Below are 8,067 nucleotides of genomic sequence, written 5' to 3' on the forward strand. Positions count from 1 at the left end.
CAAGCATTGTGCTGACTCCAAACATCACTGCCCCCGTCAGCACTGACAGTATTCGAATTTCCTCTTCTCCACTCAACATATCTGCCGATCAATCAGTTCTACCAGAACCTCAAGTGCAGATTGGAACAACACTCCCAGTCACTGACCATGTCATTCCTCTAACTCCTCTTCCTACCGGTCATACTGATGTCACTGAAGGCTCTCAAAGTTATCTAAATGCCATTGAGTCTGGCAAAAGAATAATCGACTCAGAGCAAGCTTTGATTAAAGACCTTCAACAATCTACTCCTCTTGTTGCTGGGTCTTCAACTATTGAGACTACTCAGCTTTCCCAAGTCACTCAGCTTCTCAACGAAGTTAAGGTCTTCAAGGATTTGCTGAACGTCATCATTACTTTTCAAGCACAGCAAGCTAAGCAGGATTCCATTGCAAAGCTGGCTGAGATCCAGCTGACAACTGTTCAACACTTAAACGCTCTCCAACAACAAGTTCAGACCTTGTCAGCTGAGAACACACGCTACGCCACTTCTGATGAAGTAAAGATGCTCTTTGCTCAGCTTTCACACCGAGCAACTCAAAACCAATGAGCAAATGGTTTCTTATTCTCAGTGCTCTGTAGAGCAAATTGGTGAGGCTGTTCGATTGCTGAATCTGAACAAGCAAGAGATGGATACTGACGCTATGAAACAGAATGAAATGTTGTCCATCACCAGACAAACTTTCAATCACATACGCCACAGCAATGTTCAGCATCAATACTATGACACCTACTTACTCAAAACATTCCATCAAGTCATTGCTGGTCTGACCGATGCACTTACATGGATAGGCAAAGCTGAAGCCTTCACAGTCAGCATGATCAGCGCTGCTGAGCTTAAAATACCTACCGAGGTCTCAGAAAATGGAGTGGTTATTTTTTATGGTGTCAATGAAAGCGCCGATAGACTTAAAGCGCTGTCCACTGAACTAACGAGAGCTGTCTTAACCGACACCTTTAGGATTCCTCCTCCCGATGCTGACAAAACGGGGGAGAAAGCACAAGCGAGAACACAACATGAGTCTAGTCAGTCCAAACAGAGGAAAAAGAAATAGACATAGGCTAGCTCAGTATAGGCTAAGTATGTATGTAGTCTCTATGCCTGTCTCAAATTTTTGTTGTAAACACTGACTACCTACATTAAATATCAATACTTGCATCTTATGTTCAAACTCTGAGTTATGAATTATTTTTATACGATGCTGTGTATTATGTCATTATGTATCTTCAATTAAAATCAGCTATGTTTAAATGCTTACAAAATTGATTGATTGAACCAAATCCTGATAACATGTTTGACATTGACTTACATGTAGTCTTATTAAACTCATTGAACAACAAATTACTCAGCGCCCTCTGAATGATAAAACCTTCCGCTTAATACTGAGTAAAATAGAATATGTTCCATGAGCTGACCTATATCAGTAGCTCAACCCTTGCGGGGGAGTTTGCTAAGTTATATTAGGTCAACTATCATGGGGGAGCTCAACACTGAGTTCCTCGCTGAATAGTTTTGCCAACATCAAAATGGGGGAGTTTGTTGAAACACCTTTCCACATAATTTTGATTTGACAAAATTGTTTAAGTATAATTAAAAACATATTCTAAACACACTAAGTTTAAATGCTTTGATTTATTCTACTAATGTGTTTGTTCAATGTTGAGTTAAATTATTTATAAGACATAAGGATTAAAAGGCCCAAGCCTAATACAACAGTCAAAGCCCAAGTCAAACAGTTCAATACAACTCGGCCCGCGTTTATCAAAACGATGTCGATGTGTACCAAAACGCAACTCAGCAAGAGAAGGATCTAGAAGACCTTCAGGGAACAACTTCGGAACGAAGCTGCTGAGTTGGTTCGACAAAGCGTACAAGACAGCAGCTGGCTAAGGAAAACTTCCAGACAAAGTATTTCTACTTTGGGTAAAGTTCAGACGACACAGTATGCTGTCCAGTTGACTTTACCATAAAAGGAGAGACATTCTGCCGAGCTGACCAAAAGCTGACCGAGGACAGAAGATACTCTAATCTGATTGGCCGAGAGCTCTGAGCAAGTCAGGATGACAATGACAGGAAGCCGTTTCCCTCCAATGGTTATTTTGAAATTCGAAATGACTGATGCCTCAAGACGTCTCTATAAATAGTTCCATCAGAAGCTTCATTCAAAATAGAACTTGATCAAGCCATTACGCTGACCAAATTTCTACGCAAGTTCTGCAAGCAAAAAGCAAAGCAAATCTTACACTACATTTCATATATTTGTGTAAAAGTCTAGAGTGATTATTCAATCATCTAAGGTGTCTTAGCAATCATTGTTTAGGACAAACACTTATCATTTCTAGAGATTAGAAAGGAGAGGCTGAGTGCTCGGTTATAGTACTCAGCGAGAGATTAGGATTGAGTAGAGGTATAGAGGAAGGTACTCTTGTTATACTCAGTTGCTAAGATAGTAAAAGGTTTGAGGCTCTACCTTTAAAGAGCTCAGTAGAGGATTCGAAATCTCGGAACGTGTTCTGGGGACAAGATGTAGGCTTAGAAGAAGCCGAACCTGGATAAATCTGCTGAGTAACGTATTTCTTACCTTAAACTCCTTATATATATTGCTTGCTTAAATAACCAAAAACTGACCAAGTAAAGAGGTCAAGCTGAGTTGTGCGCATCGAACATCTGAGCTCAGGAATAGACTTTAAGTGCTATCTCCTGACTCAAGTCAAGAAACTGACCTAGTCACCAGTTGACTAAGCCAGTATCTTACTGATTACTCAGCGCCGCTATTAAAACCTTTTCTCTTGAGAAAAGAAGTCTGCCCTAAATCTTCAAAAAGTTTAAATAGTTCCTAACCCCCCCTTGGAACTATACTTGTAACGTTATAAGGGACCAACAGTTTTGTTCTTCTTATCGCTTACAAATTTATTTATTTTTTTATCATACCACGAGGTAATCCTAGAGGGTCCGCACCACCGCGGTAGCAACTTTAAGTCATGTCTACATCCAGACTAATCCTCATTCGCTGGTTGGTAGGCACCTCAAATGGGTGGGACAGCAGACCCAAGGATTTAAGATTGCTCCCTACCCAAAGTGAGGTTCAAACCCTCACTCTTGGTTAAATATGGAAGAGCTACTATCACTCCACCATATCCCCATGAGTATCCAGTCACGTCCTCTAACCCGTCCTGCACCTCTAGCAAGCAGGAGGGTTGGATCCGGTCGCCACTCTTGTCTATAAACAAGGTGGAACTGAACATCAACCACATCCACCTGATCGCCTCAGTCTTGACAATCTAGTCTATGGTACACATCTCTATGATGGAACTGGCAAATACTTCGCCTACCTTTGTAGTGGTTACTCAGCAGCTCTTGTCTAGTGACCCTAAAATTTTAGTACACATATACCATATAAACGATTGCAATGTTATAATAATAACCAATGTTTTGAAAACCGGACCGGACCGATCGGTCGAACCGCGAACCAGTCAAGTGTCTGGTCCGATTTTAACTATACAGGTTCAACTATATTAAACCGCATCAAACCGGGATTGAACCGCGAACCGATGTTGAACCAGTGAACCGGATTGACCGTGGGTTTTTACCGTTTTTTGAAAGAAAAATATTGAATTAAGAAAAAACTAAAAAATTAGACAGAGAACAACCTCTTTAATAATTGATGTTAATTAATTTAATTTTAATATTAAGTATTGTGTTAAACTATGGGTTTGATTTTAGATGTGTGAAATTTTAATTAATGTGTTAAATTAAGGATTGGCTACTAATGTGTGAATTTTTATATTATCTGTATGAATTTTTAATTTTTAATTAATATGTTAACTTAAAGAATTGTTTATTATATGTATGAAATTTTTAATTTTATGTTCAATGAAACATGATTTTATTATATATATATATATATATATATTTTCTTTTCTTTTTTATCCGGTTCAACCGGTTAAACCTATTGAACCTTGAACCAGTTGTCTCACCGGTTCAACGTCCGGTCTGGTTTTTAAAACATTGATAATAACTAAAGTAAACTGATAAAAAAATAAAACAAGAATGTAAATTATTTACCAGCTGATGACTCCGCAGCAACAAAACGGCTGCCTCTCCCCTTCGTCACTTGACAAAGTGGGATCCTATTGACTGCCTGATGGTCTGATTCATCCACGTCCATACCGACATCCTCCTCCTCAGCAGCTATAATGTGTTGACTCTCTGCCTCCTAAACCCTATGTGCCTCTGCCATCAGCCTCTATGCGTCTCGGCTCCTCCGAGCAGAGGCAGTGACACCACGTCTGGTAGTCTGTCGCTGTCCGGAACTACCTCCTACGTCAAAAGTCTAAAAAATGACAAACAAATCGAAATTCGTTGTTATTTACTCTAATTGAAATCTATTCATAAACCCTAAGCATTTTTGTTATTATTTACTCTAATCTGATTACTATCTTGTCTAATTGAGTTACATTTTTATTTACTATCAAGTTCACTACGTACGTTAATTAATGATAAATAAATACAAATTTAACGTCAAAACAACAATCAGATGCTTCGGTAACTTGGTATATGCATTTTTTCCAATTTCGGGTCATCCTAAATGGAGGGCGACTAAAATATAGAAGAAACGTTCAATTTTGGGCTCCCCGTAAGGTGGGCGGAAAAAAAAGCACCTACCTAAAGGGCTGGCATTTTTTCTGTCTGACTATGAGGTGGAACTCGTGTTTTCGAAGTATTTTTTGCAAAAAAAAACGTACATTTCTATGAATTGTTCTTTTTCCTTTGACATAATTTCCCGCCATGATTCTCGTTGCGTGTTTGTGATTTTGGAAGAGATTAGAGAGAGAATGAGAAGTTCTGGTAAAAATAAATGACAAGGGCAAAAACGTCTTTATGGGGACAATGATAAGTAATTTGGGGGTGAATAGCAATCCACTATAAAATACATTAACATATATCTTATCATCTTCCGCATACCTCCACCTTTGTATATAATTTTAATTAATATCAACCTCCCATATATACTTCTATTTATATTAAGAGCGCGCCCAAACTTGCATTTTGTATGGGTTAATTTCAAATAAATGCTTCGTGGTTTCAAATTTTTTGCAGATTGGTACCTTTGGTTGGCAAAATTATCATTTTTCCAAATTTGGCTAATAACGACCTCAAAATGAAAATTTTCAAGAATTAAATTTGTTTACTATCATATTTATTATGGAACCACATTTTTTATTTTAATATGGGCACTCCTGTGATATCTATCCTTTTTTCAACTTATTAATTATCTTCGTACCAGACAAAGCTTTGCCCCACCGCCGTGAGCTCTTGGAAGGTGAGGAGTGGGTTGGTGTAATAGCTTTGTCGAATGGGTTGGCAGGTTATGCTATTGGATAGGGCGTCGATAGGGACTTCGACGTTCATAGATTTGACATGGGATGATATGTGATGGAACTTTGCCAGGTACCCCATTAGAGGCTCAATTGGTCACTACTTAGCATTGTTGAGGTCGGAGATGATCCTTTTTGCCTTGACGGCCCCTATGAAATGGGCGATAAAAAGGTCCTTGAGGAGGTTGAAAGAATCGACAGACTCGGGTGCCAGGCTCCGATACCATTCTTGTGCCACACCAACTAATGTAGTGGGGAAAAGCTTACACATGGCATCGTCTTTCTTTGAGTGGAGGTTGATCATACTCATAAATGTCGTGCAATACTCATTGGGGTCCTCGATGCTAGTATAAGAAGGGAACTGCGGGGTTTTCAAATTCTTGAGGAAGCTAGCCTCTATGATTTGTTGGACCAGCGAGGTTTTGCTTGATGCGATGCTTCCGCCCACGGCGCCTCCTAAGCATTTTTTTTTGTCCAAGAAGCACTATAAATGAGTTTTCTAGTCATTGCCTTGCTCTACCTGCCTTGAGAGGTGGGGTGTCGAGGCATGTGGATTTGGTTGCTCATCCATGTGCATGCGTTTGTCTCCTCCAGCCCTAGGGCGGTCTGCTCTATTTTAATTAGAGGAATTTCCAGGTCCTCTTGTTGTCTTCCAGTTGTTGCGCCGTCCGTGAATGCAATGTGGGCAACCGTTGCTTCTAGCTCCTACTAACGGGTAGGTTAACTTGTACCCACTATTTCCTTGGTGGGAGTGGGCTCAATGGGTTGGGTGTTTCAGCCATGTCGGGGGAGAGAAGAAAAAAGAGAAGGGTTTTAAAATATTTCGATCCACGCTCACCGCACCAAATATTGGGGAGTCTATCTTGTTATCTGCAGAAAATGTTGAGGAGTCGATCTTGTTATCTGTAGGAGTTCCACCTATGCCGGGAGCAATCCTCTAGAGACACTCCCATGATCAAGTTAATGATGATAGTCTATGGAGAGAAAGTTCAAGTGCCCGTAACTATAAACCTAGTCTAATTTTTCTCTATGAAACACGTATTGGGGAGGGAAGCTTGGATGGTTTAAAACGAGGAATTGGTTAAACATACAATATCACAAGCATAACTAGTAAGTTTCTAGTGATTCGCCACACTCGAGCAGTTAAAAATATCCATGTGTATCTTGAATTTTATAACCATACGTATCATTATAACATAACCCCACCCATTGAAAAATTTTGTAATCATTTTCTTTATGATATATGAATTTTATGATTAAATATAAATTTTTAATTTTTTACTAATATAAAAGTTCACGAATTTTGACATTTACTAACATAATGATTTTAGAAATGTGATTACATGATAAACGTGGTTGTAACTTGTAATAAAGTTCAAAGAAAGTAAGGATAAGAGACATAGAGCTTGAGCCATGAAATTTACAATTATATATATATTATAAAAGTGAAGAGGTTCAACAGTACAATTGGAATAATTTGTCCAATTTTTCTAATTGAACCCTTCCAATTTAATAGTTCTATCTAAAGTAAGGTCTTGTTAAGTAAATTTGCAAACCCTTGAATCTTATAACAAAACGGCACCGTTTCATATAGGGTAATATAGTAATTTTATTCTTCAATTGTAGGGTTACAATTGCTGCCTTTCACCCATTCCCTTTCTCATCTCATTTGAGATATCTCATTCTCTTTCCATCTACCTTCTAACCCCAATCTTCACAGCCGCCTCCTCCAAGAAATCTACATCTCTCTCTAACTTCATCTTCTTACTTCATTGGTTTGCAGATTCTCATCTCATTTGAGATATCTCATTCTCTTTCCAGCTACCTTCTAACCTCAATCTTCTCAGCCGCCTCCTCCAAGAAATCTACATCTCTCTCTAACTTCATCTCCTTACTTCATTGGTCTGCAGATTTCTAGAATTAATCCTGCCTACATGAATATATTTTCACAGAACCCGTTACTGCTTAATAACATATCGAAAAACATGTTCCGTATTTGCTTTCTTTGAATGTCTCAGTCCATGTTTCACACGATCTGTTAGCACTTCATAGTAAGTTTGTTTTTTTCTTCTTCGGTTGTCTTCTATGTAGGAGATCTAAAAGCATCTTCATCCACATGTTTCTTATGTGATTTCCATTGAAAAATATGTTTATTCTTTTGCTATGGTTTTTCATTTATTTATACCTTTCTTCAATTAGTCATTACGGTTTAGTTTTTATCAGTGTGGTTTATCCTCTTTTGCAGTTATTTTACCATTTTCGTGGTTTATATAAACTGATCTAGGATCAATTTATGGAAATTTTCGATTTCTTTCTATATGGTAATGTTAGTATTTGATTGATTTTAATTGAACATTTATGGTATCTTTTTAGACCAACAACTTTTGGTTTGAGATGTAGAGATTTTAAGTTTTTTTTCAAGTATTTTCCCAGTTAAGATGTAGATATTTTAAGTTTTTTTAAAAAAGTATTTTCAAATTTTATTTTCATTGTGTTTGATGGCTCAATTTGTGATTAAATATTTTTACTATCTTTAGTTTCCAACAAATATTACATGTTTGGAAAAGACTCCGGATTTTTTTTTTGTGGATTTAGACAATTTTATGTATTCTTTTGATTGATTTATTTGAGCCACTTTTCATGTTTTCTAG

This window comes from Euphorbia lathyris, chromosome 7 (assembly GCF_963576675.1).
Source record: "Euphorbia lathyris chromosome 7, ddEupLath1.1, whole genome shotgun sequence".
Classification (NCBI taxonomy): domain Eukaryota; kingdom Viridiplantae; phylum Streptophyta; class Magnoliopsida; order Malpighiales; family Euphorbiaceae; genus Euphorbia; species Euphorbia lathyris.